The sequence below is a fragment of the Pinus tabuliformis genome, chromosome 6, assembly GCF_031772625.1.
Source record: "Pinus tabuliformis cultivar Carrire ecotype Pingquan chromosome 6, CPIR1, whole genome shotgun sequence".
Lineage (NCBI taxonomy): Eukaryota > Viridiplantae > Streptophyta > Pinopsida > Pinales > Pinaceae > Pinus > Pinus tabuliformis.
Genome location: NC_142292.1, coordinates 1,082,833,467 through 1,082,859,245, shown reverse-complemented (window position 1 = coordinate 1,082,859,245; position 25,779 = coordinate 1,082,833,467). Strand labels below are relative to the sequence as shown.

The window sequence follows — 25,779 nt, the reverse complement described above, 5'->3', positions numbered from 1 at the left end:
TTTCGAGGTTCGTCTTCATGCCTTATTGCAAGTTTCTCAATTTTTCCACCATCGGACCACATGGATTTAGGACATAGTTATAAAACTTGTTCATCCTCTCATATGCATGTACATGGCCTTTGAACACCAAGTCTACACCATATTCATATAGGATGTCTTCCATTTGTTTTCTCATACACTCAAATTCTTGATAATGGTTAGTGTAACTATTATACCAAGGACAATGCCATGATGAAATCAACCAAGGAGTCAGTTCACAGTTTAAATTTTTAAGATCTTGTTTTAGCCAACCATATTGTTCACTAGATCTATTGAAATCTATATAAGCTATAAGCATGAGAAAGTGTACCCCTCCTGTTAGAGTCGGTCTAGTAGCCCTCCACCAGAGATCAAAGCTCTTTGCATTTCATGATTAGGTGTCCCATCAGTGTGATCATGTTGCATTCCGTTAGGCATGCCATAACCCCAGTGGAGGGAGTTTGTGTCTTTTATTCCCCTCCTGTTTGGCACTACTGGTTCAGGTTTGTTTAAGTAAATAAAATCTTCAAAGGGTCATTCATTTTGTTTTAAATTTCGAAGTCTTAGGTCTAGGGTTGAGTCAATTTTTGTCTTGAGAGGTCATAAAGTACCAGCAGGCCAGAGGGATGTCCTTCATAAAGCATCATTTCAATAATTCTCATCATTGTACAGTTAAATTATCACCTTGTTTTCAAAACTTTGTTTTTGAAAAACAAAGGTCATTATCTCGTTTTTGTAAAAATTGTCAAAATTTCAAATTCTCCAAATGTTGAAGCGCAGCCTTGGTCTCCTTTGCCAAAGCATCTTAGAAGCTATCCCTGCAAAAAGTTTCAGAAGAAATCATCATTTCAACCAATTTTTTTTTAAAGAAAGGAAACCAGAAGTCAGAGCCAATTAATTCAAAAAGTGTCAACACTCAAACATTATAAAGTGGGTTTTGAGCAAATAAAAAATCTAAAGGGAGCCTATAAAAGCACATCACTCTTCATTAGCAACTCATTTGCCTCTCACAAGCCAAGTGAATCCTTGCAAAGGCGATTTCAAGAGTCATTGAGAAAATTGGGCAGTTTTAGGGGTGCGCTACGCATCAGGGTGGGCGCACTACGCGTCAGGGGCGTGCTACGCATCAGTGCGATTTCCTCAGTGTAATTTTTTTCAGGCGCTACGCACCAGAGGGGTGCTATGCGTTGGGCAAGGTGTGCTACACGTTGGGTTTTTCACCCAATAAACTGCCAGCAAGCTACCAAATCCTCTTTTCTCTCAAGCAAATTTCAGGTAGGCCTCTCCTCCATGGCTAGTTTTGGTTTTGCAAGATGAATGAGAAATTAATATGTTAAAATGCCATGAAAATGAGAAGTCAAAACCCTACATTGATGTGGAAGATTTAAAGACTTAATGGTGCTAGGGTTTCAAAATATTTTGCTATCCAAGGTTGCCCATTTTTTATCCCTCTTTTCCCTCATCTTCATCAACATTCTCCTTCAAATTTTCCCATAAAATTTTATAATCTTCCTCTCTAAAATCCTCAAAACCTACTAAATTCCCAAACCCTACTTCCACCTTAAAGTTCCACAATATTATGATTTCCCATGTTGTCTTCCCTAAATTCCTTATTTTTGTTTATTGTCCCTAATTCCCTCATGTTCCCCTATCCCTAACAATCCCCTTGTATTTATGTCCCCTTGGTGACAGCATTTGAAAAAGTCAAACAGCAGTTAATTGGGTGCAAAGTCAGCAATACATTTCAGCCATCTTGCCTTCAAAACCATGTCAAAAACCGAATCAGATTATGAGCAGAGTTATGACAGTGATTCAACACCAGAGGTAGAAGTTCCAAGGAGGCATCACAAGGGTGGTAAATGTGGTCGGCATGTCAGGGAGGAGCCCACTTCTTTGGCTCATTTGCAAGCTTGTCCACTTGCAATGACATGTTTTCAGTATCAATCATGCTTTGGATATTGTGAGCGGATCTCACAAATTCAACATCACAGAGAACTAGTCCGCTTGTTTGTCCTACATTTACACAATGGTCATGTGAACCTTGCAGGAGTGGATTTCACCCTATCACCCGAAATTGTTGCTCAAGCCACCGGGATACCAATGTTGGGGAGGAGTGGAACAAGCGCCAGCAGTTAGACAGATTTCATTATCAACCATATATCAAACCCGAGTGTATGAGACACCTAACTGCTGTTTTTCCCTTTCAGATTCCTAAGGGATGAGTATGCACCCTTGATGAGGCTCATTATGCGCTATTTCACTTGTGAGGGCAGATTTTCACGTTTATATTCGTACCATATCCGTTTGTTGATGCATTTCACCCGGGTATGAATGATGAACATTCCATTTTTCATGTGCCGAAATATAGAGACGATGGTGCCCTTAGTGCAAAGGAAGAACCCCGCACAACAACACAAGAGTATATATCATTATGCACTGATCGAGATCATAGTGATGCATCAGTTGGCACAACAGGGTATTGCTTGGGAGGATTTCATCTCTCGCGACTTCTTCACGGTGCCACAGCCACCCCTTGAGATTGTCCATGATGAGGGAGGGCCTTCACATCAGTTTCACATTCCAGAGCCCGAGCATGTCAGCACTCTAGCATGTGTTACATATCAGAGAGGCCACAGGGCCTTATTTGCATCTTCACGGAGAGTATTATCTCCACATCAGGTGGAAGGGGTCTCGCCTTCTTCGTCAGCACAGCGAGTGTTATCTCCACATCAGGTGGAAGGGGCCTCGCTTTCAACAGCAGCACAGGTACAGGAGAGAGGCAAGCAGCCCATGATTGATGAGGGACCATCAGGTGATCCGGACATAGACATTATTGACCTTGACATCAGTTCTCCTAGCTCGGAGCTAAAGGAGATCATTCAGCAACAAAAGGCTGAAAATCACTTGTTGCAGCAGAAATTGGAAATGGCAAATTGGACAATCAAATACTTAGAGCAACGCAACAAACAGTTAGAGGATGAACACACTCTTGATGAGTTGCGGAGGATCCGAGAAGACCGGAACTTAGCTCGCAAGAGACCCGGTGATTTGACACCTATTGAGCAAGGGTCTATGCTCATTCGGGTGAACACTCATTTAGAGAAGTTGCTAGCCAAGGCAAACAGGGACAAAGATATGCTCCGCCACATGAAGAATCAGTATTGGGCTCGCATGCATGTGTGCAAAGCGCAAATGAAGGTACTCAAAGGACGATTGGCCAAGGCACTAAAACGGAGAAAAAGGCCCGATCCACTTCAGATTTTGGCTGAAGCCTCCTTGAAGGAGCATGGTGCTCAATGATACAACCCCAGCTCAAAATTCAAAAAATTTGGAGCAATTTTGGTCAATTTTGAATTTTTATTTGCTAAAAACAGGTTTTTGCCCTCAACGCGTAGCGCGCCGCGTGCTACCCTGAAGATGGGGAGGTCCATTTCACAAAAACTCTGCATTTTTGGATTTGTTATGACAAATTACACTTTCTCAGCCACTTCCAAGACATTTCATTGAGATTTGGTCCCTCAAAAGGTCAAAAAACAAGCAAAAAATGACCTTCTGCCACTTTTTGGACACACAGGAAGCAGTCTTGGGAGATTGCATGTTTGGAGGGGCAAATTGGCACCAAATTGAGAAATTCCACTTGGGCTGGAGAGTAGACATCCAGACCTTTCCAACAAGCCCACTTGAGCCTCATTTGGATGCCAGGAAATGCCCCAAACGTGGGCTCAAAGGCGCGCTACGTGTTGAGAAATGGCGCGCTACGCATCAGGGAAATTTGCCAGTTTTTCATCTACGGCTCAGGACAACGCAACTTTTGACTAGTTTTGAATTTTCATGGGATTTTTCACCCTCTTTGATGTAACTAATGTATTTTCATGATGACATGACACTTTTTTTACCTATTCTAGAAGATTCATTCATAAAATAGCAAAAAATTAATGAATGAATTGGTTTCCTAACTTATAGAGGCAAGTTGTTTTGATTGCCTAGATTGTAGTGCTCAGTTTAGAATTGGTTGAAACAGCTCCTAGGATGATGAGCTCGACCCCTAGAGGCAAGGAAATGTGTTATCTTGCCTATATTATGTACTTTCTTAGTCATTTTCACGGTTGGACTCTTGAGGGATAAGCTTAGACTGTATTACTCTTTGTATCTCTGCAATTTTGGCAAGGAAAGACCAGGGTTTTGCAGCACTATTTGGGATTCCTGTGGTGATTTGTGTTGGTGGTGTTTTTCTCTCATGTACTTGTAAGTTTGTTATGTGTATAATTTTCCTACTCTTCTCTTCTGCAAATTAAGTAAATGAAGTGTTAAGGTAGAATTCATGGTTTCTATGCTCTGCCTTTAAGTTTGCTTAATATCTATGTTTTCATCTGTTTAAGGAGAACTCCTGATGGTTTCTTGCTCTCCTTAGCTCCTCACCATTCATACCTATCCATTCACTTCCTTCAAAGGCATCAAGACAATCTCCTACCTTACCCCAAAAAGACCTCTGCAAAAACTGTGTCTCATCCCCGCACCCAAAATTGTCGTGCTCAGTTTTCCAACAAAACCCTAAAAATTTGAAATCAAACTTTCCCTATCAGTTTACTAGCCTAAAATCAGTGTTCTTTATTGGTCATCTCAACCCTTTGAAGACCTTTTTCCGAGATAGACCCGGAGAGAGCCCTCTCCTGTCCTAGTAGGGCTAGCTACGAGGCTAAGTGGTTTGATGTTGCCTTGGATTTTGCCTTCTTCAGCCTGAGGCCAAATTCGAGTGCTAACACCTCCAACATTGAAGGAATAAGATAGGCTATTGTTTGATCCAGTCTCTTCAGAGGAAACTACAAATCGAGCACTATATGATGCAAATGTGAGCTCTCCTACTTGAGGTTCTATATCATGATTTCCTCCTAGAACCATCGTTGGTATGTGTGACAATAATGGCTCCATAAATCTGTCCCATGCATCCCAGTGAAGTTGCTATGTCTCTCTGATAGGAGTTTCTAGGAAGTCACATTCATAGCATGGTTCTCATTTTTTGCCTGTGGTTAGGTAGTTGTTTTCATAGACCAGATATCCAACCATAAGAATCATGCTCGGATCATTTTCAACAATATGATCATATGTGCTAGATGAATTGTATGTGAGGCCCAAATCACCAATAACTGCTATTCAAGTGAGATAGCCATTTGGACCTAGAGATGGTGGTGTGACAAACTTGTGTTGTTCACTTATAGTAGATAAGGATTGGCCTCCACATATGTAATAGTATTTTGTGTTAGGTAGAAGCCTAGTGAAACACACCTGATGAATAATTCTAGAGGTGTAGTTAAGAATTCTTTTGTATGGATATATCTGGATGTAGACAAGGGACTTCCCTTTGGAAGTGAAGGTATAGTTACCAGTCCATGTGCCATAAAAAACCTCAGATCCCACAGACGAAGGATCCAGCAGAATCGCCTTGGGTCCAATTTGATCATCCCTTGTTATCCAGGAAACTCACATGGCATCGATCGTGGAGAGTATGATCTTGAACTCCTCTGAGAACACATAAGGGACTCATTTGACGAGATGGGTATGATAAGGGGGGAGATCATTGCTTCCCAAATGACAGGGGTTGTATTTGCAATGACTTTTCTAGATTAATTTTTCAATCAAATCTTCATTGCATGTAGAAAATACTATTTTGCTACCTTTGTCAAAGTCCACACCTAATTTTTTCATATTGAGTCTGCTACACAGGTCATCTAGAATAAGAAGAAATTTCTTCGTCTTGAGATGGGTAGACAATGCAATCTCCTCCTCAAAATTGGAACTACTTGCAAGCTCTAACTTGATTTTCTAAGTAATATCTTGAAACTCTAAAATGGGAAACTGGCTAATTGTAACCCAAATTACAACATCGAAGATGTTACTATTCTTGAAAGTATTGTAGATTTTTTGGAGCAATGTCATTTTTCCAACCCCACACATGCCATATATACCAATGGCATTAATGTGGGGAGATTCAGTTGGCCAGAGCTCTAGCTACATCTAGGCAAAGGTAATCCCTGAACCTACGAACCCAAATTCTGGTTCGTAACAGGTATGGTTGCTCCTTGTATCCTTTGAATGTGATCTTTCATTGTGTTTGGAAACCTATTTTCCTATTCTTGGAATTGGTTGTCTATATCATATACAAGCCTCTTCATTTGAAGTACATCAACATGTTTGAAAATTTGATTGTTTACATCCAAGTGAATCACATGGTCTATGTGCTGACTAAGTGGAGCAATAATAATACTCTTTATTTTATTGCCCATAGCTTCTGATCATAGCAGTAGAAGATAGAAGAAAGCTAAATGTAACTATCCCCATGTTAGGTAACATGCATAGTTCATAGCCTTCTACAAGACTGGATTTAGCACAGTAGGTTTTGCTACACACCACATATTGCATTTTTTTTTCCCTAGATTTGACTTCAACATCATTCTACAAACAATTAGCAGAGCAAGAGAGTCCATTTCCAAATATTGAAACAACTCATTGACCACAATGGGTTGCAATGGAATTTCATATCCACATAGATGACCATCCCAAGAGAGATCAAGTTTATTTTTTGAATGCTCGCTGGGATCAGGTGCCAAAGGTAAGCTGATGTCTGCACAAGTAGAATAATAAAAGAGCTAGGTTTACAACAACTTGGTTATATACTATCGGTAAGTTAGGTTTATTCCCAGGACGGGTTGAAGAGAAGGCGGGGTTGGTCGAGATCGAGCCACTCTGTCCAAGGAGATAAGTACATTATGTTACTTCGAAGGCGATATATCATAGACCTTCCTTTTTCATCTCGTTTTAAGAAAGAAGTAATTACATATATAAATATCTCTATCCTCTTTATAGATGCCCCCTATTCTCGTACATGTGAAAGATTTTCAGCCCTCTCTTTCCCTTCCTTAAAGAAAGGCACCTTTGATATGAGATTAGGTCCTGCCCAATTCAACTATGTACTACTCACACGGAGTTGTTGGTGCTATTTTCTCTGCTCCTTCCTTTGCCAGTGAATCTCCTCAAACTCCAGCCTAGACTATACTAAATCTACCTGAACTGTTCCCGCAAGACTTTTTGCATTGGCAGGGACTTGTTGCTTGGAAACCCTCCTTGTTTTATTAGTGAATGATGTTTGTTTTTTAGTGATTTTTTTAAATGATCATATATTTACTATACTATCAAGAATATAAAGATTGATGAAAGTGAAAGACTATAAAGATTGATGAAAGTGAAAATGTGACTGACATAGACAGAGGAACGAAATGATGGGTTTTACCCATTGATGTTGTGATCATCATGAACTTACTGGGCCTAGTATTATTACCAACATTTTTATTTTCTTGGTTTTTACCCACTGATATTTTTATCGTCATGAACTTACTGGGGCTAGACTTACTGCTACAATTTTTATTTTTGTTGTTGCTATTTTTTGGACATTTTGTAATGAGGCTACAATTTTTGCAATATTTTTTCAAAATCATGTTAAAATTTCTATCATTTCCAACAAATTTTTTCTATAGACTATATGGTTTTTTTTATTGACATTATTCATCTACATGTAGAACTTAAAAACCTAATCACACTTAAATTAATCAAATAATCTTACATATAAATACATGTAGTGTTGTCTCAAGATAGGTAGACTATCTTGGATACAAAATCACTTGGTTGAGAGAATATTTCAACCACACACCAATCTAGGAAACATCTAGATTTAAACAACTCTTAAGGAATAGGAACAAACTCCTTTACATAGAAAAATTACAACTAAGACAAGTAGGAATTATATTTTCCAAGTTTTCCCCTTAATGACTACTTATGTCGATCTCAATCTGCAAAGTCTAGTTGTGGTCCTGGTGTTTAAAAACTTGATTAAAAGATATGTCAATGTCCATATAAAGGAAAAACCATATGCCAAAATGCATGGGTTCCCAACCACTGCAACCTCCAGTCTACTAGGATGCCCTTCACATACATGGTTCTATCAACTATTATAATTGCATATTTGTACTTGTACCTGTAAATCCCCCTCCATCATCATCATCATGGGTTTTCTCAGGTTACTCATAACCATGTTTTGGGTTTTATTAGCTTACCCTAAACCATGCCCAGGGTTTTGTTGGCTAACCCTGAACCATGCCTACAAGAATCCATGTCCACTTCACTTTCACACATGGTTTCTAGCTTACCATAAACCTACACTATAAAGTGGTTTCCAACATCCCACAAACCTAAACTTACATATACTCTCAAAAGTGGTTTCTCGCTTACCACAAACCTCAATTCCCAAGTGGTTTCTGGTTGACCACAAAACTGCAATTGCAGAGTGGTTTTAAGATTACCACGAACATTATGGGGGTACACATGCCTCATTAGGCTTACATTACATACTCAAACTCTTGTAGTTACGAGGTACATACTTTACAAAGACCACTATAAAACATCCTAGACTTTCTTACTAATAAATGCATTTGAGACATAATACACCATGATCATGAGTCTATTCCACAAACTCACATAAACTTTCAATCGATTTTCCATCATAATCGTTGTTGTTTCTCGTTTACCTAATTTTTTGAAATTGTTCACATCATGGGCATATTTTTTTTTGTCAATTAAATCTTAGAACCCCATACTTAACTTGTCATTTGTTAGAGTAGCCAATTCTAACAAAAATAACTTCATACTGAAGTGGTTAATCTCAATATGTATATTGATTTTGATTCCAAAATACTTTCACCATAAAAACATCATTTACCCATTTACCCAAGCATGTAAAAGCAACCATTCTTTGAAAGAAACAACTGAATTTATATCGGTTTGCTATAAAGACAAAGATGAGGAAGAACGTACTGTAATCCAAGTGAACCATTGATTTTCATACCTCCCATGGCAATCCCATTGAACAACCTAAAAACGCTGAAGCCACTTATGAGAATGTCTCTAGTTGTGTGTAATGTTGAGTGACTTATCAAAGGGAAACTATCTTTAAACAAAAAGTATATGTTCCAACAACGCTAACAAATGTTCGGTCACCATATCTCTAACGACGGTCCATCAACACTTCCACTCAAAACAAATCCCTCAAACGACATCACATGCTTCACGCTGCAGTTGCACCAGGGAGGAATATGCACCACCAACTTTCTAGAAATTGAATCAAGCTTACAACCTGTTGAGATTTTCGGTTTTAATAAATTAGGCAAAAATCTCAGTAGGTGACAACAATAAGATTGAGTTGCTATATTAGCTCTATTTTGTTGGGAGAGAGTTAATGCACCCTATATTTGTTGTAAGAGGATTTATGAGGCAGTTAGATTCTCTTAGCTATAAAACAAGTGTTCATACGGATTGGGGTGGGTGTGAGAGTTTGTGAGGAAAATTGATTATCTTGTAATCTCCTGTTTGATAATAAAGATTGTTGATGCCTATGTTTGGTGGACGTAGCCCAGATTGGTTGGGTGAACCACGTTAAAACTCCTGTGTTTTTTTGTGATGTGTTTATATGTTGTTGCTTGTCTTTTATTTAGCTACGCACTGATTGCTCTAACAAGTGGTATTAGAGCAAGGTGGAGGAGCGCACAGCGGTACTGAGGTACTATGGATTGAACGTCCTACGTGCTGTTAGGTGGTGCCTGGGAACGGTGGTGAAGGCTATTCGGAGGTGCCGTGCGATTCGTTGGCTGTCTCTCTGGTTTTGTGTGGCTGGCTGAACGGCGCTCCCAACCATAAACACATAATAAAACTGCACTCCATTGCTGCGTAATAAAGGAATTTGCGCAGGTGATTTGGAATTTGCGCAGGTTATTTGGAATTTGTGCACGCATCAGTTCTCAAAGAGAACTGGAACACCGTTGAAATAATGCGTGAAACTCCACGTGACATCGTTTGTTGTGGTGGATTAACCTTTGTTGCGGTGGATTAAACATTGCTGCGGTGGATTAAACTTTGCTGCGGTGGATTAAACATTGCTGCGGTGGATTAAACTTTGTTGCATTGATAATTGGCGTGTTGTGTCGATTGCTGGTGCGTGTTGATTTCCAGAACACGCAGGAAAATTGATGAGTGGTGCGGACTATGGTACCACTAATGAGTGCATATTTTTTGGTCTAATTTCTTTTATTAGCGCGGGTTATTCTAACACAATAGCGCCAATAATTAGAAAGGCGTGGATAAGGCTGTAGTAAGAGCGCCAGTGCGCCAATTTTCAGATTAGCGCAGATCCACAATTAGAAAGCGTGCCATTTTTTTTACTCTAAGCGTTTTTTCTACCATCGCGGTCTTTCTGGAGTTACAAGAGCGCCAATGCGCCAACGATTGCGTGGGTAAAAAATTGCAATTGTTTTTTTTTGGGTTTTTTTATTGTGATTCGCACAGCAATTTTTTTTTTTTTAAAGCAAAGGCAGTGTAATATAAGACATAGGAGGTTTGTATATATTAACTTCTTTTATTTAAAAGTTGGATTTGGAGATTGTTTGTTTTAAACGAGATGGCGAAAACTCAGAGTGCCCGATTTGAAATCGAGAAGTTTAACGGCAAAAACAATTTCGAGATCTGGAAGTTAAAGATGCATGATCTGCTGGTACAACAAGGTGTGGCGAAGGCGTTGTTGGGAAAATCCAAACAGCCTTACCCCGTGACAGATGATGAATGGAATGAATTGGATGGAAGAGCCTTGAGCGGTATTTGACTGTGTTTGGCTGATGATGTTTTATTTAACATCGTGTCAGAGAAGACTGTTGTTGGTTTGTGGACGAAGTTGGAGAAGCTGTATATGACAAAATCCTTGACAAATCGGATTCTCCTGAAGTGGCAGCTATAGAGTTTGCGAATGAAGGAAGGTACTTCCATTACTGATCATTTGAATGTTTTTAATACTCTAATGGTGCAATTAGAAAGCATAGAAGTAAAATTTGAATCCGAGGAAAAATCCATAAATTTATTGTGCTCGTTGCCCGAGCCGTGGGATCATTTTGTTACTTCTATAAGTCTTAGTTCATCCGAAACCATTGAATTTGATGATGTCGTTAGAGCTTTGTTGTCCGAGGAGACCAGGAAGCAGTCGAATGCTGACACCTCTACATTAGAGGCAATGATGGCTAGAGGTCGTTCTAGAGAAAGACGCTCTGGTAAGCGCAGCAATTCGCATTCAAAGTCAAAAGGAAAGAAGAGTAAAGTAAAGTGTTGGTTCTGCGGCAAATCGGGGCACTTGAAGAAGGATTGCTGGAAGCGACAACAAACTTCTAAAGAAGCTTCATCGACAGAGAAGAAGGAAGCGAATACGACCGATACAGGTTTGGCATCTGGTTCAGGTATGAGCGACGAAGTCTTATTAGTTAATTTGTCAAATCATGATCAACATTGGTTGTTAGATTCCGGTGCATCAAACCACATGTGTATGCATAGAGAATGGTTTAAGACGTATAGATCAGTTAATGATGGAGTCGTGTACATGGGTAATGGTGTCACGTCTAATATTGTGGGAATAGGGAGTATACAGCTGCAAATGTTTGATGGGACAACCAAAATGTTAATTGATGTAAGACATGTACCAGATTTAAGGAAAAATCTAATTTCACTGGGGGCACTTGACACAAATGGATATAAAACTGTAATTCAAGGTGGAGTAATGAAAATTTACAAAGGTATTTTACTAGTAATGAAAGCTAAGAAAGTAGGAAATATGTTTCAGTTAGAAGGAAGAATAGGGTCATTTCATGTGTCTACCGTGTCTGAACATGACAGTAGTTCTATTCGCCTATGGCATCAAAGGTTAGGCCATATGAGCGAAACCGGGTTAAAGATTTTGGCTGATCGCGAGTTACTTCCTAATCTAAGGTCTGGAAAGTTAGATTTCTGTAAACATTGTCTGTTTGGCAAACAAAGTAAGCAAAAGTTTAAAACAGGCAAACATACTAGTAAAGGAATACTTGATTATATCCATTCAGATGTTTGGGGTCCAGCACCTACAACCTCGTATGGTGCCTCGTCATATTTTGTATCGTTTATTGATGACTTTTCTAGGAAAGTGTGGGTCTACATGTTGAAAATGAATCCTGATGTTTTTACAGTTTTCAAGCAGTTTAGAGCATTGGTAGGAAACATCACTGATAGAACTATAAAATGCTTAAGAACTGACAATGGTGGTGAGTTTACCTCCAAGGAGTTTGAAAACTATTGCAAGGATGCAGGGATCGAGAGACATAAGACTAGTGTTTATACTCCTCAGCAAAATGGAGTTGCTGAATGCATGAATAGGACTCTTTTGGAGAGAGCAAGGAGTATGCTGAGTAATGCTGGTTTGCAGAAGGAGTTGTGGACAAAGCGGTGGCTACAACTTGTTATGTGATAAATCGGTCACCATCGACAGCGATAGGTTGTAAGATTCCTCAAGAGGTATGGAAAGGACACCCTTGTGATTATCCTAAACTCAGAGTGTTTGGTTGTGATGCATATTCTCTAGTGCCTAAACATCAGTGAACTAAATTAGATCCTAAATCAAAAAGGTATATCTTTGTTGGGTATGGTGATGGAACAAAGGGATTTAGATTGTGGGATCCTACTACCCGCAAAATCATCATCAACAGAGATGTAAAGTTTGATGAATCCTCTCTTGTACAGTTAGATGTAGATAATAAATTGAAACAGGATGATGTATCTGATTTTCAGCACATTCAGTTTGACAGCACTTCTAATGATAGTCATGATGACCATAGTTCAGATTCTAGTCATGAACAAGTTTCAGAATCAGATTATGAACAGGGTTCAGATGTAGGTCATGAATAGGTCTCAGATGGTGATCATGAAGAAGTTCCTACAGATGGTAGTCAGCCAATTGTGGAAGCACCAGAAACATCCTTAAGGAGGTCTACAAGAATCAAACACCCTCCGAAAAGGTATGATGATTATGTTACATCAGTTGCTTTGACCACTAACGATGATGAACCTTTGTGTTATCAAGAAGCTGTAGAAGGTTCAAAGAGTGACAAATGGAAAGCAGCCATGAAGGAAGAAATGATGGCCTTAGGTAAGAATGGCACATGGGATCTGGTTGAACTTCCCAAAGGCAGGAAAACTGTGGGATGTAAATGGGTTTTCAAGGTAAAACGGGGTGTGAATGATACGGAGGACAGATACAAAGCAAGGCTGGTTGCAAAAGGGTTTTCTCAGAAAGCAGGCATTGACTTTCATGAGATATTTTCACCAGTTGTTAAAATAGTTTCAATTCGCATTGTGTTATCATTAGTTGCTTTGCTTGATTTAGAATTACAGAAACTAGATGTTAAGACTGCATTTTTACATGGAGATTTATATGAGGAAATTTATATGGAACAACCGGAAGGGTTTGTTCAGCATCGCAATAAGAAATTTGTCTACAGGCTCAAGAAATCATTGTATGGTCTGAAGCAGTCACCTCGACAGTGGTACAAGAATTTGATTCTTTCATGTTGAGTCAAAAATATATAAGAAGTGAATATGATCATTGTGTTTACTTTAAGCAGTTAAGTAATGGCATATTCATTATCTTAGTGTTGTATGTTGATGATATTCTTTTAGCAAGCAAAAGCATTGAAGAAATCAACAAGTTAAAGACTCAGATGGAAAGGACATTTGATATGAAAGATCTACGAGCAGCAAGACAGATTTTGGGCATGGAGATTTTCAGAGACAGGAGCAATGGTAAGTTGTGGCTATCACAACAGAAGTATATTGAGAAAATACTTGTGAGGTTTGGTATGAAAAATGTGAAGCTTGTGTCAGTCCCTTTAGCTTCCCATTTTAAGCTTTCTTCTAGTTTATGTCCTAATACAGATGAAGAAAAGGATTATATATCTCGAATTCCATATGCCAATGTAGTAGGATGTTTGATGTATGCGATGGTTTGTACTCGACCAGATATTTCACATGCAGTTGGGGTTGTCAGCAAGTATATGGAAAATTTGGGTAAAGAACACTGGTCAGCAGTGAAATGGGTGCTTCGGTACTTGAGAGGCACAAGTAGTTATTGTATCACTTACAATAAGAGTAGTGAATTTGTTTGCGGGTATGTTGATTCTGATTTTGCAGGTGATTTGGATAAGAGAAGGTCAACTTCAAGGTATGTCTTTACTCTTGCAGGTGGAGCTATTAGCTGGATGTCAAAGCTACAAAACATTGTTTCTTTATCCACTACTGAAGCAGAATACATTGCTGCTTCTCATGCTTGCAAAGAAGCGGTTTGGCTGAAAGGTTTGCTTGGTGAGTTTGGTAGGTTACAAGACAACATCAAGTTACTTTGTGATAGTCAAAGTGCAATACATTTGGCTAAGAATCTGGCCTATCATAGTAAATCAAAGCATATTCCAATTAAGTACCATTTTGTAAGACAAGCTATCGCTGAAAGGGGAGTCTCTCTTGAAAAGGTGCATACAAAGGAAAACTGTACAGACATGTTCACGAAACCAGTTTTGTTAGAGAAGCTGCGTTGGTGTTTGGCTTCTCTTGGCTTGCAGAAAAATTAAATAATAAAGAAACAGGGTATCAGGCTAATTGTTGTCAATGTGGAGATTGTTGATATTTTCGGTTTCAATAAATTAGGCAAAAATCTCAGTAGGTGACAACAATAAGATTGAGTTGCTATATTAGCTCTATTTTGTTGGGAGAGAGTTAATGCACCCTATATTTGTTGTAAGAGGATTTATGAGGCAGTTAGATTCTCTTAGCTATAAAACAGGTGTTCATACGGATTTGGGTGGGTGTGAGAGTTTGTGAGGAAAATTGATTATCTTGTAATCTCCTGTTTGATAATAAAGATTGTCGATGCCTATGTTTGGTGGACGTAGCCCAGATTGGTTGGTGAACAACGTTAAAACTCCTGTGTTTTCTTGTGATGTGTTTATATGCTGTTGCTTGTCTTTTATTTAGTTGCGCACTGATTTCTCTAACACAACCAAAAAAGCCCCAAAATACGAAATATCAGGGAAGGTGTGGTAACAAAGATCTTTTGGATTGGACAACGCACCAGTCAACGACTCTGTAATCGCTACTCAAATCCACACCCTGGAAACAATATTGTCAGTCTCCACGTCCCCCACCAATTGAGGCAAAAATGGATGCCGAATCCCAAACAATATTTCTCTGACTGTTGTTGACCGTCGAGAAACATGTTTTGCAACTAAATTGTGCCCACACAAGCCGACTCTGCCACCACACATCAACTATCCAGGTGTTTTGTAGAAAATACGATTTGTTGTTAACTTGGGCATTGGATATGACTAAAAGTCTATAGAAATTGCGTGGAGTGTTGAAGTAGAACTGGTAATTGTCTTGTGAGATGAAAATACCCACAAATTTGTGGTGAAAAGGGGGTGAATTCCCCGAAAAAATCGATGCTTATGCAACTCAGAAACGAGTGGTGAAGGAGAGAATATGAGATATACAGTTTTGTGGCAACTCGCACGAATTCGTCTCATGCTCATGTGCCACCTCCATGATAATTTCAGCAACAACAACACTTCACACATTAAAAATACTAAACAGCAATGGCATATTTATTTCATTGTCCTAATGATTCATAACCCCATTTAATTGTTTCAAGGACAACAACGTCACATCTCAAGCACTAAGATGGAAAAATCCGTAAGCCATGAGGCCCTGTGGGTTGGATTTTTCTTCCTATATCCTTCTCAAATGTGGATCTATTGGGTGAGCTCCAATATTACAGCCTTCAGGAAGAGCCACATGGGATTCACGATACCGAGCCAATAGAGGACCGATCACAAAAAAAAAACTAGTCCTCAACTTGCTGACTACCTCTTAGCATGGCTTCGTGCATCTTACACAATCTGGATTCACTACCACTTCTGAACTTGATCTGTGCACCTCTACTCCAATAAATTGAAGAATCTGCATCATCATTCTAGAGTCATGGAGATATGGAATCATGTTGAATGATGAAACACCGCTTGAGCACATAGATCTCTCTTATTTCCATCGAACAATGATAATGGACAAACAAAAACTAAAACAGTTCAAATATTTTCTCTTATTTCCCTTGGCCCAGGAGGGGCCAAGGCCCCAGGCCCATACATGCTTTAATACTAATTTAAAAACCTGATCACACTTAAATTAATAAAATAATGTTACATATAAATGCATGTAGTGTTGTTTTAAGATAGGTAGGCTATCTTGGATACAAAATCACTTGGTTGAGATAATATCTCAACCACAAACTAATCTAGGAAACATCTATATTTAAACAACTCCTAAGGAACAGGAACAGATCTTTTACGTAGAAAAAATCACAACTAAGACAAGTAGGAATTACATTTTCCAAGTGTACATCTAAAAATATTCAGAAATGAGAGAATAAAATAGATGTTCTGAAAAACAATACCACTATCTTATTATGAGGGAAAGATGATCATTTTATAAACAATGCAAACATTCTCCTTATTAATATTTAATTACAAGATATATGAGACAAAAATTTCTTACATGATTAGATAAAACAACTATAGAGGTGTTTCTAACTTTACTAGTTTTTTATGTTTCCTTCCTTTTGAGTTTTAGATCTTTCCAAGAAAGAAATTTGATTTTTCCTTGTTTCCCAATGAGTCACATGTTCTGATTGGTGGACCTTTTTTGGTTTCCCAATTCCTCCCTATTTAGAGTGGGAAGCATCCCAAGTGCATCTCGACTTCCTCCATCAAATGAGGGAAAGTGTGCTCCAATATTTCCATTGTCAACCATTTGGTATGCACTAGTGTGTGTCCCTTCCGACCAACAAAATATGATAAGTCAGGGGCCACATTGGTAGCCATAACCGATGCCATTCTGCTCCGTGAGAGTTTCCCCTATGAAACAACAAAACTCTTTGCAAACTTTCCCATCAAAAGCAGTGAGCGGTGAGCTATTGAAATTATTTCTACATAGAAAGTAGCATGAATTTGAGAACAAGCAAAAGATTGCTTGTCTACCACATAATCTTCCTCAACAAGGTCCTTAAAATCTTTGACAACAAGGCCCTTCATTAACTACCATCTTGAGTCATTTGCTTGTTGTAGAATACAGTTTCCACACTCTGCCCATAAGTTGTTGATTCTAGCTTTGCCCCAACTTGTGTGGCACTATTGCTACTAGAATTTGAACTTGACATTTCATCCATTACTACCATTTGATGACTTTCTTTGAACCCTGATACCCACCTTTCGTGGGTGGTACCCATAGGAGAATATTTTTCTCCTAGATGGCCCTCAACCAGTTGCGAACAACCCTTTGTAGCGCCAGATAGCTCGATGTGCCACTATCTCTGCCACCCGAGCCATCCACGTAGTCCCTTCCCATTTGTAATGATCGTAATTTGAAGGTGAGCCTCCCAACCCTAAAGTTATGGCTCTCATTGGTGTAATTGAGTGATTTTGTTTACTATCATGGACACTTTTGGGCATGGATTTGTGTGGGGGGGGGTTCGACGAAAAAAGTGGGCTATGTCTATATTCTTATCTCCTCTACCCAATTTGATTGTTATCCTTGTATCTTAGTCATGTGGGATCTCCTTTACTAGCTATTAGCTTTAGGGCCAACACTACATGGGAAATCTTGATTTTGGTTGCATGGCCCCGCTTCCTAACACCATATACATCACTCCCTTCCACTCATTTTAACCCCATTTATCAATTTTCCCATCCGGGTCCACATTTTTCCACTGGGTCCATAAAGGGTTAGCCTCCCCCTTCCCTTATCCACGCCTTGGGTCGCACCTCAAATTATGCCCCAAAGATTGATGTAGCTAAAAAAAAAGGGAAAAGCATAATTTTTCCACTTACAACAATAAATGTACCACAAAATGAAAAATATGGTTGGGACATACAAATTTAGCATGTGAGAAAAATCCAAACATGAGCTCTACCCCTTATATGACAATCACCTTGGTCCCATGGGCCCTAGATGATTCCCATCCACATTAAGTAACCCATGACTATCCCAACCCTTGGTGGGAAATGAACCACCCCACCTTAAATGGGGTATCTATTGTTGTGTCCTACACATCATGCTCTCATCCCCTGGAGCCTCGAGCAGTTATGGAAAAAAATCAATCAAAGGAAAAAGGCATATGAAGAAGGGTGGAAAAACGAAGGCAGGGGTAACTCATGTACCATGATTTCCCCCTCCTACACTCATATACCCAAGTGTGGGATTCCCTCATTATAGCTACCCTTGAACCATATCTTGTGGCTTAGAGGTTTCCCCTAATCCCCACTACATTCCATCATTATATCACATGCCACCTATTGCATGATGGATGTACCATAGACATGTCACCCCCTTTAAAGGTTGAAACAAACTAATAGGGTCCTTGGTTAACCCCATTATTGAGCTTGGAGACACTTGTACATGCTAAAGCCCACTATAGAAGGGCATGCCACCATGAAGTGTCCACTCAGTTCCATGATTTGTAAAATCTTTTACTTGATTACTCTAATGGTTTGTTGTACTAGAGGGCAAGGGGACATATTGGATCTAATGCAGGATTGTAGTTGGGTCTCCATTTTGGGTTTGGTCTCCCTATACGAGGTCCAAGCTCTCCAAGGGGACATAATGACACTTGTGCAGTGAGCATAAAGAGCCACATGCCTCCACTATAGAAGAGAGCACTTCATGGATCCCCGATGTCATTCAATGATTGATCGTGTTCCACCTTTTTGGATGAGGATTATGTATGTAGATTATCATGCCCAACCAGCTTCATACTTGTACCACACACTTGGCAAAGGTTCTAGGATCCAAAAGAAGATGTCTCTCACCACGAGAGATAAAGGGAGGGCTTATGTCATCATCCTACCCCTTACATATCGTTTACAGGCATTATCGATCTACTTGGAGACCCATGAGGATGTCATTGTACCCCCACACCCACTTGGGGACACCACATGTGACTTGCTTGGATATCAAGGGGTCAACCCTTTAGTCACCATGTTTGGAGTCTATTCTCTCACCTTGGCACACTTTGGAGTCCACTAGGCCTTCTCAATGGACCAACGACTCATTATTTTTGCTATATTGCCCTCTTGAGAGGCTTATCTTTGTATTATTGAGTTGTCTTGGTGTGCTTGTCACCAAGTCATGTCATTATTGTATATTATTTTATTACTTGGGGCATTGTTAGGCTAACTAGACTATTCAAAATCCCTTATGGATTGTATAAGTTGATGAGAGGCTCATTCATTTCTCTCACCACATTTTTGGATTGGACTATCTCTTCTTAACAATTTTTATTAGCCTCTTTGAGGGATAAATTAGAGATCTAATGCATTTTGATGTTTGTAAAAGCTTAATTTATTATCTTGAAGCTTTGATTTATTTGTATAGACTTGATGATTGGAATAATATCGCTATACTTATGAGTACCTTTTCATGATTATTTGTAATTTTGTCTCATAAATTGTCTATGGAATAGTTTTGTTCATGAAGTTGGTGTAGCTGCTCTTTATCTTATGTGAAGTTATTGGGTTTGTCTTTATGAGATATTTTTCATATGATCATTTGAAGTATGGTGAATTATTATCCTAGAGGTACATGAATGTTCATTAATTGCCTTGATAAGTCATCATTTGGAATATAAAGAAGTATAAATTTCCCTTTGTAACCTAGTTTTTTCTTCGGCCATATGAAGTTGTTGGGGAACTCCTTGGTTGGAATTAAACCTACCTAAACTTTGATTTCATTTGACTCCATTCTTCCAATTGGTTAGGCACTGGTCTAGTCCAAAGGTGATCACAAAAAAGGAAAATTCCTTTCACCTCCTTCCTTCTTTTCTAGGCCTAACCCTAGTAGGTCACCTAGGGCATCAAGAAAAATCCTTTGTATCCTTTCAAAACCCTTGAATTTTGGTCCATTGCTGCAAATTTCTTTTCTCAATAGGTCCTCCAAGTTTGAAGCAAATTCGACAGCAAAATCCTGAGATATAGCAAGCCCTAGACATAAGAACATCTCTTTCCATAGGTTAATTTGGGTTAGTGTCCTCACTTGGATCATTGCATTTAAAATTAAAAAGAGAATTTATCCTTTGATCATATTCTCCTCCTTAAAATGGTCAAACATCTCTAGTCTTGATCAACGCAGCATCCTTGACCTAGTTTGGGCCCACTTGGGTTCTTTCTCGTCCCACAACTTTGTAACTCACATTCCACAAGGGTCACATATAAGCCATTTCTCCTTTAGGATTCTTATGTCTAGGATACTTCTTTTGAAAGGATATTCCCCATCCTTAGGTATAGGTATCCTCATAGCCCTTCACAGAAATCTAATCACCTTGCTTTCAAAGCAAGTAACCAATTATTTGAGCCTCTGTTGTGAATAGGCTTTAGGAATCACCATATATTATCATTGATCCATCTTCCTTTGTGATTCCTCTCCTACCTAGACTCCTCACATCAATGAGAGTCTGTAAAGAGCAGGGAGTCTTAGCTGAGGTGATAGTGGGATATCATTCCATTGTTTCCCCTTGACATAGTAGTTGTTATATATGATCCCCTCCTAGGGCCCATGCTAGTTTGAGTGGTAACAAACCCCATTATTACCACCATTGGATGTGGCATATCCCTTTGCAAACTACATATTTTTGAGTCTAGTATTACATTTAGCAACAACATGTTTCTTTGATGAATTAGGTCCAATAGATGATTTTCCAACAAATGAAAAATGATGGGGAATTGGATAAGGAAGTGTCAGGAATAAGATTGATTTAGTGATCAATAGAACATGGGGGATGCAACCCCATGGTTGGGTGAAGACATTTGCAAATTTTGGTTGTAGTGGAGCCATGATAGGAGTTATTATATTGGTGTTGTTTTCTAGCTTGACAAAGCGAACCAAACAGAAAGAAATGCATTGATTTATATTGAATTTCTTAATGGGAGCTTTACCAATAAGAGGTTGGGTTGATGTGAGGACCAAGGATGTGAGCACATAGGTGTGGTTCTCATGTTACAAGTGGCAGTTGTGATCTTGAGAATGATAAACAATGTGTTAGGCCTTTTGGTTTGGAATGCCTAGTAACAAATAAGCACAATCGAGAGTAGAAACATCACATACCACAGTATCTTGAAAAGGGTTGATAACAAAGGTGATAGCACAACGTTGGGAGATAGTAATACAAGGGAATTCCTTTTGGACCCAACCTAGTTGATATGGGTTGGGGTTTGAAGTGGCGGGAAGGCTAAAGCAGTGAACCAAGTTGTGTGCCACAAGATTCTTTTGACTCCCATTGTGGAGGATAAGAGTCACCAGCTTATGTTTGATTTGACAATTATGGGTAAATAGAGGTGTAGCAGAGGTGTCAGCTTCATTAGTAGTCATAAGGATGAGAGAAGGGTCTACTTTGGTAGGATTGTCAAGAGAAACAACTGCAAGTGAGGTAGAGGAATTTGGTTGCTCTACCTCTATAAAAAGAGTCTTGTTGGGGTGCACATCATGAAGTGATCAATAGTCTACAGAAACATGTGAGTTGGTATTATGAAATATACACCAGAGGGATGAGGCAAGGGCTACATTAGATGGACCGACATGAGATGGGCCATTTTTGGTTTGAGGAGATCGGATTTGAGGATCCATTTTACGTTCCACAGCCAAGGCCGAAATAAATGCCTTGTCGAAGGAAGTATTGTCAAAGAAGCTAACTTAACGAAAAACCCTTAGTAGACCAGAATTAAATTTAATAATTAATACATGTTCTAGATCAAAGATATGGAGTTGAATGTGCAATTTACAGGAAACATCAATGTATGCTTGCACTGATTAATTTGGTAGTTGTCGGAGTTGCAACCATTTGGCAAGGAGATTTTAGAGATATCCTATGCGATAAAAGCATGCTCTTAAGGCATGGTAGAAGTCATACCAAGATGTGATATATGTGGATATGGTCTATGTTGGTTCCTTGAGCTCAATGACCAAAGATATATTCTCAAGTTGAGTATCCCATCATGTTTGTGCCAAGCCCTCCAACTGCAGACTCGTGATTTCAAGCTTCATGTCCTCTTCCATTGTGGGACATGTTTTGAAATAGGTGGGGAAACGGTGGAGCCAAGAATAAAAAAACCTCTCCATTAATTTGGCATGAGAATTTGCGCAATTTAAAGTGTGTACCCAGTGGCATTATCCCAAGAGGGTGTCTCTGTTGTTGCAGTGTAATTAGCTCTTGAAGAGCCATGACTAAATCATGGACTAGTGAGTCCTTGGTTGAGGGTTCTTGACAGGGGTCATGATTTTCATCCACTAAAGGAATTGAAAGGTATGACCCCAAGCGACAATCTATGATGGGAATATAAAGCAAGTGGGGTGCACTAATAAGGGAGATGAATTGTTAAGCCACAAATCCCCCCAAAATAAATCTTTGAATAGGTGGATGGCTTCCAAGGTCTTATGCTCTAATACCAATTGATCTACATGTAGATCTAAAAAGATGCAGAAAGGAGAAAATAACACATATGTTCTAGAAAATAATTCCACCATCTTATTGTGAGGAAGAGATGAACATTTTATAGACAATGTAAACATTCTCCTTATAAAACTTTAATTACAAAATATAAGAGATAAAAATCAATTACATTATTAGATAAAACAATTATAGAGATGTTTCCATCTTTAGTAGTTTTTATATGTTTCTTTATTTTTTTGAGTTTTAGATGTTTCCAAGAAAGTAATGTGTGATTTTTATAATGTTGTAATTATGTGGTTTTTTTTTTAATCTTATATAATTGATGGACTAAATTATCATTCTATATAAAAAAAATGTCTTAATTACAGCTTTTCTTTCTGCCCCTAATTCAAATGTAGCTTTCTTTCATTTTCTGAAATCTATATCCATTTTATGAAATCTATAGTTCTCTAAGAACTTATTTTGAGCTAACCATCAAAATATTGCTCTGGCATAGCGGAAATCCTTTCCACCGCGGAATATTGCATAAGTTAGAAACCACCACTCTCACAAACACTTTACTTAAAAGAGAGTATAATTTTTGTCACAGTGGTGGTTTCAAGTTAATAGGGAAGTATCATAGTCACTTTGGGGAATTAAACTAGTACAAGAGGTGTCCAAGTCCAATAGATCTTTGCACAACCTTGATAATAACATTCCATTAGTGGGAAGATTATTCTTTCATCCAATATTAAATTGGTGCTAACCTAAACTCATTAAGCTAACCCTAACCTAAACTCAACCTAGTTAAAAAAACAAACAATCACCATAGTACAAATTTTACAAACTCTAGTTGGCTAAAAGTACACAAATGGACTTGTTGGCTCCAGCTAAATCGAAAATAGTGATTTCATTCTATAAACATATCGAAACCATTTATTATACTTCACTGTAACCATATAAAGCACAATCAACCTAAAGATATAGGGAACCACTGGAAAATTCCAAATAACCCATTTTCTTTAACCCTCGAAACAAATGGTTAAGAATGTTGTGAAAATCATTCATTTTGAATATTAAAAGTTTTAGTGACGGAACTAACGATCCGTATTGCATCCAAATTGGATATGTAAATCTTTCTCCATTTTTGTCTAGTAAAATTGAATGGTCATTGCATATCTATACTATACTGTCATTTTTTCCATTATAAAGATTAATGGAAATGAAAATGTGAGTAACATGACTCGAACAGAGGAATGAAATGATGTAGTGATCATAGCCATGAAAGTAATCACCCTCATTGACTCCCAAAACATATGTGGGGTTATATTCGCCCTTTCTGGGTGTTATAATGATAACCTTCCTAGCCCAGGCTCCTATGTGCTTATCAACTTGGAATTTGTCTGTAGAATTTCCAATTTCTTGTATGATTGAATTGTATTTAAGGATCATGTAATTCACTGACCATATCTACATCTTCAGTGCATATGTAAGCACAGCATTCGAGAGCCCCTACCTCAATGACAATGTCGACACCCAAGTTTGTCCATGGCAAATGGGAGGGGTATTTATCAGAAAGAACACTGATTTCTTTCCCACCCATGCTCATGTTTCTGTGACCATTAACGTCAACACAATACGCCTTCGACAACAGCTTCAAAGTTACGCAGGAAAAGTCATATTTCAAAAGATGAGCAACCCCACAAAATAAAACCAATCACTTTCATCTTTGCCACAGTTTTTCGTTTCACGACGACTGATTTTTCAGCCTCATTTAATTTCAGATAGCAAATAAAAAGCATGTAATATTCCCCATTAATGTAAATATTTGTTTTTACTGCAGCCAAAAAAAACTATTAATTTTTCTTGAAAATTAAAAATTGTTCTTAAATTAAGTTTTGGAAAGGAATTTTGCAGTTGTTAGTAAATAATGTTTCTTTTCATTAATTAGTTAAAAGATGTAGTTACTTGTTCCAAGAAAACAAAAACTAAATTTTGGAGGGTATTTTAAAGAAAAAGATCAAGAGGATTGGGTATCTGAGATCAGGAGAGGTGGAAAAAAAAAGAAAATATTATGTTGAGAGGTCAGACAACTTTGTGAGAGATATGTCAGGTTAAGACCAAATAGTTGTATATACACACATTCTCTAAGGAGACAAAGAATTTCCCTGGGTCAGGGATAACACAAGGCGAGATTCTCTGGCATAGTGAATCTCACAGTAGGGAGGAAAACAAATTGTAGGTCTAGGTAGACCAAAATCAGAAGCAACATATTCAAATAAGTTAAAATCTATCGAAAAACAACATATACAGATAAGTGATAAATTCTGGATAAAGTTTAGAATTATGTAGATAAAGACAACTTTACTTTTCTGAGTTATTGCATAATTTGATTACTTAGTCTGTGTTATTCTAGAAAGATATCATTATGATATCTCCCTTTTGAAGAATAAGGATTCTTTTAAATAGTTTCTTAAATTAAAATATTACATGAACAAAACAAGGAACCACCTTCAATATTTTAATGAAAATTGCAGTAATTATTTACAAAAGTAGAGAAACATCAAATGCAAACCTAAGAATGGAAAAATGGTAATGGAAAAGTTATGTAGTAATTATAGTTAAAGGCAATAGAGTCTTTTATCATAAACTAAAAAAATTCATCTGAAAGGAAATTATACCCGACATCCATTCTATAAGAATTTCGGTTTTAAAAGACTCAACGAAACCATTTTCCATAAGGAAGTAAAGCCCCATTTCAAAGAGAAGGAAACCTCTCTGAGTATAGAACTTGATTGTATAAATGCAAGCAATAAAATAACAGAGTCCTTTGTTGCTATTCGCATTTACATAGAAATTGTCAGAACGTACAAACCCTAGCGGTCTAATTAACCTAGTTATAAGTTAGAAGAAAAATAAACTAATAATAAGAGCAGCACAGATTTTAAGGATTTATCCAACAATCTTGAAGGGTTCCATGTGAGTCAATAATGTAAACAAGTTCAAACGTCGGTATACCACCCTATACAGACATAATAATGAAAAAGAGAAATTGAGAATTCTGAGTTGTTCCCAGACTCATCATAAATGGCTATAATGCGCCATAAGCTAGGAAATCTAGTCCTCCACTACATTTAAAATAAAGACATTTCTATGCTAATATAGAGCTTGACAATTCCGAATGTATGACCCATTATAATAAAATAAACCCTTACAGAAATCCAGTGATACATATATAAAATGGAACTATCACGAACAATGTTTTAACTGAGGAAAATAGATATAATAACAATAGCTAGAACCATTCAAATTTTTATAGTTTCCAATGACACTGTGAGCACGAAACGATGGTCTAA

The 25,779-nt window shown here is 38.2% G+C and overlaps 1 pseudogene; it reads right to left on the bottom strand.

Moving 5' to 3' along the window:
• Positions 1–22: 22 nt before the first annotated feature.
• On the bottom strand, positions 23–24,032 carry LOC149262674 (purple acid phosphatase 23 pseudogene; annotated as a pseudogene).
• Positions 24,033–25,779: the final 1,747 nt, after the last annotated feature.